We start from the raw sequence: 11,779 nt of genomic DNA on the forward strand, positions 1-11,779 counted from the left end.
CACAGTGACAGAAGGGGGTTATGGCCTGATGGTTGTAATTGCTGCAGGTGTGTGTGTGTTGGTGTGTGAGACGAGAGAGAGAGAGAGAGAGAGAGAGATGAGGGAAGTGTGGCCAGTGTCAGGGTGTCACGTTGCTGTAATTAAAGATGATAGATTTGCTGTCAGAGGCGTCAGGCTCTACTTCCCAACACACTTCAGAGACACCAGCCTGCCATTTCACTCTCTTGCAGTCCATCCAGTGCTTTCATGTTCACATTCAGCCTCCTCTCACCATCACTCTTTTTATTTTTAAACCACAACTGCTTACTTAATGAAAGAGATGTTTAGCATTTGAGTAAACGGAGCAATACAGAATGAGGCTGAGAGGTATAATGTCACAGCAAATAAAACTTGTCTTTCGACTGTTTTCTCTCTGATTCAGAGTAGTGAAGATCTGCACACCAGGAAGAAAAGAAGAGGCCCCCATGACGCCCAGACGCACCCCTGCCCGCTTTGGACTGTAGAACCCCCCCCTCTCCCTCCGGAGGTTAAAGCCCACCAACCAACCTTGTTGGATCCTCTAGAGTCTAGACTGATTATAATCCAGACCTGGACCACACCAGCACAAGCAAACACACTGTAACTTCCAGCTGCCATCAGTCCCTCCCAGCATGGCTAGAATCAACTGCAGTTCATGTACTGACCACTAGAGTGAGAACTTGTATAAGGCACAAGACTTAAAGATGAACCAGGTCCATCAAAATGCCTCCCTCCACCTCCATCAGCCGTTTCCATCATACATTTTAAGGAATAAAGGAAGACAGTGTTGTTTTTTTGTATATTCAGTATTTATGTGGTCATTACTGAAAAGTGGTTTTACAGATGTTTCTAATGATTTTACCTGAGCTAGAAACATTTCATTTTCTATGTTCTGTTGCATTTTCTCCACCATGGGTGTATTATCAGAGTGAAACTGATAAATAGTGATCTAATTTCATGTTACTTGTCTTTGTGTCCTTGCGTCTACTAGTTCTTGTACTGTTGTGGCTTGAACAGCGTGTGTGCCACTACAAAGTGCTCCTCTACAGACTGAAGCACTATTCTAACTGTACCTGTGGCATGAGTATCTTCTGAATCTACAGTTGTATTGTAATACCCCATAATATACACACACACACACACACACACACACACACACACACACACACACACACACACACACACACACACACACACGTAGGCTTAGACAATTGACCTTTTTCTATTTTCTGTTAACATTGTTCCAACAATGTAATGTACCACAGCTTTGCTTCATATAAAACATTATCACGCTGGATTAATCATATCAACTGTTTTATTTTCATGGTCCTTGTGTTCAAAATAGCACAGTTTCCTTTGTGCTTTTCCTCTAAACAAATGTTTGCAAATGTCTCTTTTTAAATGGGTAAATTTGTTTGTTGATGTACCTCTTCTGCCCTCTCACAGCTGATCAGAATATCATAGCGCTTCAGATACACTGGTCTATCTGGAACAAAACAGTTTAGTGAAGGCCACGTTTGGATAGTGACACTGCTTCTGTTCTGTCTTTTTTTTTTTTTTTTTTTTTTTTTTTTTTTTTTTTTTTTTTTTACATGGATCTGAGACAGCAGGAGGACTTGTAATGGAGTTTTTTTTCTCTAAATATCTTTTGTAAATGGGGGGAAAAAAAAATAAATGTTAGCTATTTTTTTAATCCAAGGTGATTTCATTTGATATTGTAATTACTAATGTATCGGTTTGTGCACTGCAAGTGCCTGACATAATAACGTCATTTAGATGCAGTGTTTTAAGTTACTTCTGCAATGGAATAAATGATAGCTCAATAAGCAAAAGTGATCCAAATTAGTTTAGGCTATAAATTCTCTATGTGGCATATAAAACAAAAGTGGTGGATGGTTAATTTAGAAGCTCTTCGCTGCACAGTATGTCTACAGTTCAGTTGTGTTCTACAGCCAGAGACTTAATCAGGCACTTAAAGGTGACCACAAATGATTATTATTATCATTATTGATTAATCTGCTGACAACTTCTGGATTAATTGTATTTTCCATAACATTTCAGAAACTTGTGAAATTCCCACGATAATTTCTTAAATTAAACTCTTAAACTTGTTTTGTTTAACCAACAGCCCAAAACCCAAAATATTGAGTTCATGATCACAATTACTCACAATTAAGAAGCTAAAACTCCAAAATGCTTGACATTTTTGCCTAAACAATTGACTTCTATACAAGTCCTTGCTTATCAAAATATATGTATATCAAAATATGCACTTTCTTCTGATTGACTAATTGTTTCGGCTCTTCAAACTGCTTTTTATTCAGCCAAAAAAACCCAAACTTACTGTGTTTACGATCATATATGTAAAAACAGCAGCAAATCCTTGTGATAAACCTTTTCTTTCAACTAACTTGAGGTCATGGGCCTTGGTGGCATTGTATGTAAACGTAAATATGGAACAACCGCAAACACAGCAATGTCATGTGAGTTACATATCTGAAATGGCCATGATGAAATTCCCAGTGCGGTTGTTTTCATTGTCAGCTTCACTCTTGCGAGCTGAGGCAAGGGAAACTGATCAGAGAGACACAAAAAACCCGGGTCCATGCCTCTTCTTACTCAGGCACTTGCATACCCAGATCTACTTGAGTGATCCCTGTGTTTTCAAAGCCCTTTAGCTGTGAAGATGCTGATATGCTTTAGATGAAGAGCCCGGCTATATGTGGGGTGGACCTTGTGTTTGGCTTTTTTGAAGCTGTATTTAAATCTTCAGGTCACAAGACTGTTGAATAAAAGCCTGGATGGTGTTCCAGAGTCTTCATCACGGTTAGGTTGACATTTCTTGATGTTTCTTAGCTTGGCTGAAACCACTCTTACTGGCTGGCATCAATGTGGAGGGAAGAGACAAAAAAAAGAAGCTGGTCTGTGATGTCTTCAAATGTAATGTGCAACAACTCCCATTGTTTTTCTCTGAATCCCTCCGCAGCACTCCTCTCTTGTTGGTCACTGATGGCATGTCTCACTGTAACCCTTGTGCAAATAAGCATGATTATGAGCGTTCCCTCGACCTCCTCAATTCTCCAAGTCGTCTTGATTGAGTGTGGCAGGCGGAGGAGGGGATGGATATAATGGACAACACCAACTTTAATGAGAAATTTCAGCTATGGGCTGACATTTTGAAATAGTCCTTGTGAATGACGGTGTCAGCAGTCACCTTTACCAAAGCTTTCCAGGGAAGGTCCTTGTAATGATGGAAGGAATTAAAATGTCCTCCAAGGCGGTGGAGATACGAGCCACAGGATTAGGTTGCAAAGCCACGCCTCTTAAATAGGCTCTTCTGCCCCTCCCCAAGTGAAAAAGCAGCCTTTTCATAAGTACAGCTCTCCTCTGCTGGCTACATATCGTCACCCTGAGATTTGATGGAGGGGATTACGGTGAATGTTAGTTGTTGACCACTGCGAGATTTGTTGAGACGAGCTGTCCCTCACATTAACTGCCCCGCCCTTCCCTTCCTAGTAATTCCTCCCCCTTTGTTGTGTCTGGTGGCAGACAGGGACCAGCTCTGCTGTCATTACAAACTTAATAAGAGCAGAAGTGAGATTGATGAGAAAAACAGAGGCATCAACTGCTCTTTTAATTAACTCTTGTCCCATAATGGTGCCGGGACAGAGGCACTGAGCAAAGAATGAGACATTTTCTTTCTCTTTCCACCCCTTTCTGTTTTGTTGCCTCGCTCACCCCCGATAATGAACAGCCTTCTGGGACCCAATTACATCCAAGGCTGCATTAGGAGCACAGCAGGCCCAGTGGAAACTTCAGCTGAGTTTCCCCTCATCTCTCCCCCCTCCTCTCCACTCCCTGTTACCCTGCTGGAGATGGCCTTCACTTGATTGAATTTTGAATGTTACACCCCCCCACCCACTGTAGTCCCTTACCTTCACCAGTTCTGAAACCACATGTGGTTTATGATGGAAGGAGGCAATGTATGTTTGCTGTCCTTCACTTGATAACTGCTTGCACTGATAGAGTGGCTTTGTATACAATGTGTAATAGGCAGTGCGAATTGGTGCACTCAAGTTTGTGTGTCTTATACTGCAACATACTGCATATTCTTGTGAGGACTTTGGAAAGGAGATAATTTAGAATCATTAAACTGTGTTGTTTTTAAAATGAAAACAATGGGATATTATTTAAAAATCCATTCAACATTAGCAGTTTTAGGATGCCATCACTTTCTTACATAAAAACTGTATAAATTTGTTAAAATGCAAAAACATGCATTTCTTTTTGTGGTCAAAACTTGTGTAATTCCAATAACAAGTCACAACCAACACAACCTACTCTAAAGTATCTTTCAGTATCAGTTGTCATTTAAAACATGTGCGTGAATGTTCAATAAGAGTCTGCTAGTGACTATGTAAAGCTGTACTTAAGCACAGTGGTGGTTTGATCCAAAGGCTAATGTCAATGCTAACATTCTTATTTTTAGCAGGTAAAGCGTTTATCATGGTAAACATCTTGGGGTGTTAGCAGCTAACATTTTCAAATGAGCACTTAACACACTAAACAAAAAAAAAGTGAGGTTATCGATAAATTTCAACAAAACCCCAAAATGTCAACCTAAGTGTGGCGATTGAGAATCAGGGGATCACCAAAGTCATTACGATTCATCATCTTGTGACCACAAATTTTCCTGGTAATCCATCTTTAATACTTCACGTTGGACCAATGTGGTGGACCGGAGTCACGCCATTACTGTGGCTATAACTGGTCCAAATGTTAAAATTACAGGAATATTAGGCATTTAGGAAAAAAAAGATCATATTTTATTGATCACCATTTTTTTTTCGCATTAGCATTCTTGAGTATCCACAGACACTGTACTGGCCTTTGTGGGATATGTAGTATGTGATGGCTGAATGTCTTTTAAATAGGGACTGCCTCTAAAAACAGTGCTTGGGGATAGCCAAGGCATTAATAACAATTATTGGTGTTCTTTAGTTTCCTCAGACACCTTAAGTGTGGCGTATTGACTGCTATGCTGCAAAGAATGTTGCCTATTGATTTGGCCAAGACACACACCAATCGTGTCCTCTTCCTGTAAGGCCAGAATTAATCCTTACATGCTACCAGAATGATTTACCTATCGAGACCCAGAAACCGTTGACACCGCCTCACCACTTCTGCGTTGAGCTCACCATACGTGCTCGCAGATGCCTTCTGAAAAGTCAGACGAAACCAGGGCACAACCCAATGCATGGAATGACAGGATGCTGCAACAAACAGGAAAAAAGACAATAGCTGCTGCAACTTGTGAGACTTGTGTACTACCATGCCTGCAAGAGCAGAACAATCCTTTTGTTATCATTTGTATAAATCAGTAATTAAATTGAGTTGAGAGAGAAACCATTTTCATGAACTTGTTTTTCGTTTGTATAAAGTCAAATGGACTTTTACCAAACAAAACTGATACTATTTACTTCTGTTAGTAAATGTAAGAAATTTAAGAGTGTTGCAGCATGCAGTAATATTTTTACTTGTCCATTGTCTTATCCCTAACCAACACTTTGTGTATACTGTACTACAATGCTTGGTCTACCTCCCCGTGGACTGTATAGTTACTAACAGCTCATCCACTATTGCTTAGGGGTCTTATTTTGTTCTAGAAGAAAGACTTTATACTGTCAAACTCAGACATCCCATGTGATTGAAGGCCGATGGGCATGGAACTCTCAGAGCTGCCCTCAAAGCAGCAACAATGCCTGCTTTCACACAGCCAACTTGTGGTGGGTGGAGTGGAAGAACAAAGGCAGAGTTGTTAGGGTTTAGATGCCTTTATTATTCTTTTATTTGGCTGCAATTTCTTGTCTATCTGCCCATATTCATTAAGATTTTGGCTACATTGGCTTGTGGGGTCTGTGGTTCCAGGAGTAGTTAGGGTATGTGACTCAAAACACATCAAGCGCTACACTTTTCTTTTGTACAAATCAACGTACAGAAACGTAATCATACAAAAAAAAAAAAAAAATAAAATCCTTTTTAGTTCATTATGTGTGTCAACTTACATGTACTAAAAGCTAACCAACCCTGATGTGATTTAGGACATTTGAACAGAAAACAACAAATATCAGGGTACAAAATGGAATTCACTTATTCCCATGTAGTTCCCACCTATAAAGAAAAGTCTGGTCTATATTACATATCAAACCTTTTTCATTGCAATTTGTTTTTATTATTTTAATAATTCAGTGAACACATTTTAAAAGTATAATTATAGTCACATATGGCAATTTAAAGGTACTTCAAAACACATCGGTTAAGTCATCAAATTCTCAACAAAACTCAAGAAACAAAATAACAAAACTGTATACTTCAGTGACATTCATAGCTTTTTGTGACACCAAAAGTATTCCCCCCTACTAAAACACTTAAAAGGTGGGGTGTGCAATTCAATGTAATGCAAGTAATGTTACCAATAACTAGAGAGGATGAGACGATTCTCACAGCTCTTCTGCTACTACAACTAACATCACAACAGCATGTCTTAACTAGAAAGTAAGCTGAATGTCCGTGAGCATGTAAGTAAACGTTACCTGACACACAAATCCAGGTCTGTGTACAAAACAGATTTTTTTTTTTTCAGCGCTCACACAGGAGGGACAGGTAGCAGACTGTGAGGAGATATTTGCTGAATTTCACAAAAAAAAACGTATTGGATTAGAATTGCATACCCCACCTTTATTCATGACTTTAAAATAATTCATTCAAACATTAGCAGATCTCCCCAGCCAATCAAGTCATGTCCCAAATCTGTTTAGGTGCTCTCTCCTGGGCCAGCAGAAACTCTCCATCGCCGCACACGTGGCTGCTGGGAACACGCGAGCTTGGGGAGGCTGGCAGCCGAGACTCTTCTCCTCCTCTTTGGGCTCTCTGCTTGACTAATCAGAACTCCTCTCGCAGTCAGAGCACAGCTAAAACACAAGAGACTTCATTCAGACAACACATGCAACATATGGATGATCAAAGAGCATTAAGGCTGCTTAAAACACGGCATGTTACAATGCACTTTATTGGTTTTTAAAAAATTTTTTTTTTACAAAAACACTGGAGGTAATATTTTTTTTTAAAGTTTGACAAAATAACGCTGATGATGTCATTAGGTGTCTGATAAAAGACTATGCAGGACACAGTGTTTGAAGCTTGACCTATACTAAGGATGAATGGTCAGGATATCTGCTGTTTCGATTTTGACTTTTATGGTTGTTTTTTTAAATCTATCTCTTGGGAGGCCTCCAACTTTATTAAAGTACGATACTAAATTTCTGGAGTCCTCTTTAATCAAAAGAAGCCAAAGATCTCAAATGTTGTCAACTAGCAATGTTACAAGAAGTTTTCTAAATAAAATTGGCAAAAATCGAATAAGGAAAGAATAACTAAATACACTTCTGTGTCAACTTGCTGTACTACTGACCTGTGTCGGTTGGAACCAAAAAAGTAGAATTTCAATACCTCGCCTTAATCATGCCTCATACGTATTAGGGTAGTAAGCTCTGCCAATCACATCTTTTTGTGCCGTCACCATCACAAGTCTGAGTCTGAATTGACCTGCCATTGCACTGAGCAGGTTTCAAGCAGCTGCTGTGTCACTAAGGCATGGTCCATTTACAGTAGCTGGAGGGATATAATATTTACTGTCAGCTGGCAAAAATAACAAGAGCTAAAATCCTACTGTAACAATGCTGCCCAAATCCCCAATCAGCAATTGCTTGTTATGCTCTTTTCTGTGTCAAAACACTCCCTTATTACATGATTGGACAAAAAGGTTGATGGCTTTGTTATTTGTAAAACAGGCCTCTAACCACATGTAAATTGTAACAGAATGCAAATTTGCTCTGCTTATTCTGGCCGGGCTTCCACAGTGTCGCAATCCCTCTTAAGCTTCTTGTTGACCGCGTCTGCCAGCGTTGTGTACACAATTGGCTCCTCAGCTATTCCAACTGCATCGTTAATGTCTGCCCTTTTGTGCTGCTCAATTCCACCGGAATAAACAGAATCACACGTGCAAAATTCTTTTCTAACACAGATAATTAGCCGAAGAAACAATCCGGAGTATGAATACAGTAGTAATGTGCCTTGGTAACATTATAACTTTTAAGCATGGGAAAAGGAGGGATTTGAATGCCATGGGAAATGAGCTTATCAAATAAAGCTTGAAAATGTGCAGTGAATGAAATGAGTCAATCATTTTAATGTGAGATGGGAGCCCTGAGGAGAATAAATAAGGAATCGTCACATCATGCAGGGAGAACAAATGAGCATGGTACACAATTAGGCAGGGTCACATTCTGCCAGAGCTGTGAGCGTGGGATGGGCTAATGAGCTGTGTGAGCGAGTGTGTGTGTGTGTCTGTCTGTCTGTTTGTGTGAATGTGTATAGAGAAAGAGGAAATGCGAGATGAAAAAGCTGATCCCTAGCCCTCAAAATTCTGATGTACAGACTAAGACAGCCCGACAGCCAGACACACAAGCGGCAAGTCAGGCAAGAGACAAAGATGAAAATAAAAGGGGCTGGTGGAGGAGAGGTGGGCTATCAGTCGACTTGGCATCTGGGGCAAGTAGACATGCAGGCAGACTGAGCAATGGGCAGGTAGAGCAGCCAAACAGACAAAAAGAAGAGAAGTGCCTCAGAAGGACCAACGGCACAGAGCTTTCAAAGGCGACTCATAGTTATTAACTATTCAATCACATAAAGGAGAGCTGAAGGCGTGAAAGGTTGCGGACCGAAGCACTTTTGCTTCAGTGCATTAAGAGCCTGGTCCAGCACTCTGGCTGCGTGAAAGAGAAATAGATTGCCTCCCAGGAAGATGACTGCTCAAAGGAGTTGGCTTTTTCCCCTTAATAACAGCAATCTGCTGTGAAAATCTAATCCCAAGTACCATTTACACTGAATCTGGATAACTTCTGCTCAGAAAAGCGTACAATATGAATATTTCATTCCATGATATACAAATAAACAGGCGCCCCTCATCAATCAGGGGACGTTCTGAAAATAAGTGAACTGGAAGAGCAAATTGCTAATGAATACCGTGCTGCTACAAATTGCGGGTCTGTTGCACAACTGGTCAAAATGAAAATACAATTCGTCACGAGAGACATGTGTATGTGACCCATATGGTCATAAACTAAGAAAATCTTCAGTGAAACACTCACAATGTTGATAACCTGAATGACATATACACAACAACAAACCAAGCATGAACACTGTCCCTCAACTGAAGTAATAGCTCCATCTTTGGCATTAAAGTCAGATAGGGACGCACCCCTTAAGCCCCCTGCTCTCCTTCTCACTGGCCTAATTCCCCCTCCTCAGTGGTGGATGAGAGGGATCAGAAATCCATCCATATGCATGGCCAACTATGTGTGGAGGGGATGTCAGGTCTCAGCCTGGCCATCTATCTGAAAGTACTGGTAATGACACTTAATGAAAGCTAGGGAGCCGAGCTCCGAGAAAGCTGGTGCTTGTACTCCCCCAGCCCCCATCCAGCATCCAGACCAGGCCGTCAGACACCATAAATAAACAAACGTGCTGCGTGAGAATAGATGTGCGATTTCCCTAGCTTCTGTCATGCCATTCCATCCAGTCCATCTATTTATTATTATTCCCTGGATTGCTGGTTTGCTTTCAGCCCACCTCTGCACTTCTGGCTCCCCTGCAGGCTTTTTGAATGTCCCAAAACATTAGCTGGACTTTGCTCCAGTCACCCTGTGGCCCTTAATGGCCTGGGTCTGCATCAACTCTCCACTGGTCTCCACAAATATACACACAAAGAGATAGACCACTGTAAATCCAGCAAACATTCAGACATGTCACAATCTCCTCTTCTTATCAATCACACTGCCTAATCCACTTTCTCTATTGAATTAACAAAAATATTAAATATATATTAAAATAATATTAAAATAACTCGACCAAACCCATTCTTTAGCAGTCGTCTTTTTAATTGAGTCTAGTTTGCCATACAAAGGAGCACTTGCGCCTGCAGTGATGCAGGTGTTATGGCTGAAGCTGAGGAGAGAAGAGAAGGGTGAGGAGGGCACTGTGGTTGCAGTGATGCCTGTGTTGAGAAGGGTGGTGAGGCTCAAAGTAAACAGAAGGAATGAGGGGATCTAGAGGCTCTTCTTAGCACAAGCCCCTAATCAGTACAGTCAACACATGGAAGATTGGGTTCACATCTTTTTCACCTAGCTCTCGCTCTGCCTCTGTCCTTCCACCACCAGAAGGTATCCCTTCAATCAGCCCCAATTTCCCTCCTTTCAATCTGAGAGGATGTCAGATAGGAATGTGTTGCAGGCAAATGCCAGGTAACACATATCTGGCTTACTTTGAGGCCAGGTGGTGTTGGCTGAGAAAAATTAGATGGCTTCAACTGTGGGACACCATTCCACCAACCAATAACAATTTCCAAGCAACACATAAAATTCATATTTTATTTACAAAACATTTCGAGATTTCCATGGTGATGCATCGTGACATGTTTACTTCAAAGTGTCCTGTGTGGTCTCTGTGAACACTAACAGCAACTAACACTTTACCAGAAGAGGAGAATATCCGTGTCTGTTGGGTGAAAAGTTTGCCAGCTCCACAGACTCAAACTGTTCTGGGGAGGTGAGACCTCATCCTCTGCTGCCCTGTGTCCTTTGATCACTGACTCCCTTTGCCACCCTCAACATTTCCCAGCTAACTGCACAAATGTGTCTTCAGTGTTAACAAGCTTTAGCCATCAGTCGAGTCTGGGCCACACAGGTGGGGGATGGCACTAGCTGGCCAGAGTTGAGCAGAGGAGGTCATCCTGGGTGCAGAAGGAGAGAAGTGCAAAACATGGTTGTATGTAAAGGAGAGCTTCTACTTTGTGAGATGGTAAGAAAAATGTCCTGGGGCTACATTAGCAGCAGGACCCAGAGGCATAACCCGGTGGGTTGGGGGTCTGATGTGCAGGCCGTTCAGGGCTCTCAGGCTGCTGATTTCACAGCTAGAAAACACAGGCCATTAGCCACAAAAACACACTGAGGCCTATGCTAATCCCAGAACAAGCAAAATCAACATGACAGCCAATAAAATCCTGGGAGTTATGCAGCAGCTTTGCTTTTCAGTGATACTGTCTGTGATGTTCTGGTGAGTGTTTGTATTGACCCGTGTTTCAGATGAGCCACTCCAGAAACACTCACGCTCTGTCTGAAAGCTCACTGCTTTGACACAGACACTGTCTCTGGAGTCGGCCGGAGCAAAAGCAGAGGACATGTAGTCACAGAGAGGGGCGCGTGTAGATTTGCAGCCTCTTTCGGAAGAGAACTGGTGTCTTCGCCAGGACTATGATAGTTTAACAGAGTAGAATGATCAGAGACAAAGTCAACAAATCATTTACTGTCTCAGGTCAGAGTCTGCAAACTAGTAAAATTGTCAAAGGATTGCAGAGGAGAGGAACCTACTAATAACGCTGATTTGACTGTGTCTTTGGCAGGAATTAGTTATGCACATTTTCTATTGTCATTCTTAAATCTCACACAGTGCTGAGCTTCACACTTACACTTCACACTTGAGGGCAGTTCCTGGGTCAGGACCTATATGCCAAATATAAAGTTAGTTATACCCTATATTAACATGACTGAAATGTTTTGGGTATTTAATTCACACAAAAAACACATGGGAGAGACCCATTATAATGAATGAATAGTGGTGGATACGTGATGCTGTTTTCTAGGTA

This window comes from Micropterus dolomieu, linkage group LG20 (genome assembly GCF_021292245.1).
Source record: "Micropterus dolomieu isolate WLL.071019.BEF.003 ecotype Adirondacks linkage group LG20, ASM2129224v1, whole genome shotgun sequence".
Lineage (NCBI taxonomy): Eukaryota > Metazoa > Chordata > Actinopteri > Centrarchiformes > Centrarchidae > Micropterus > Micropterus dolomieu.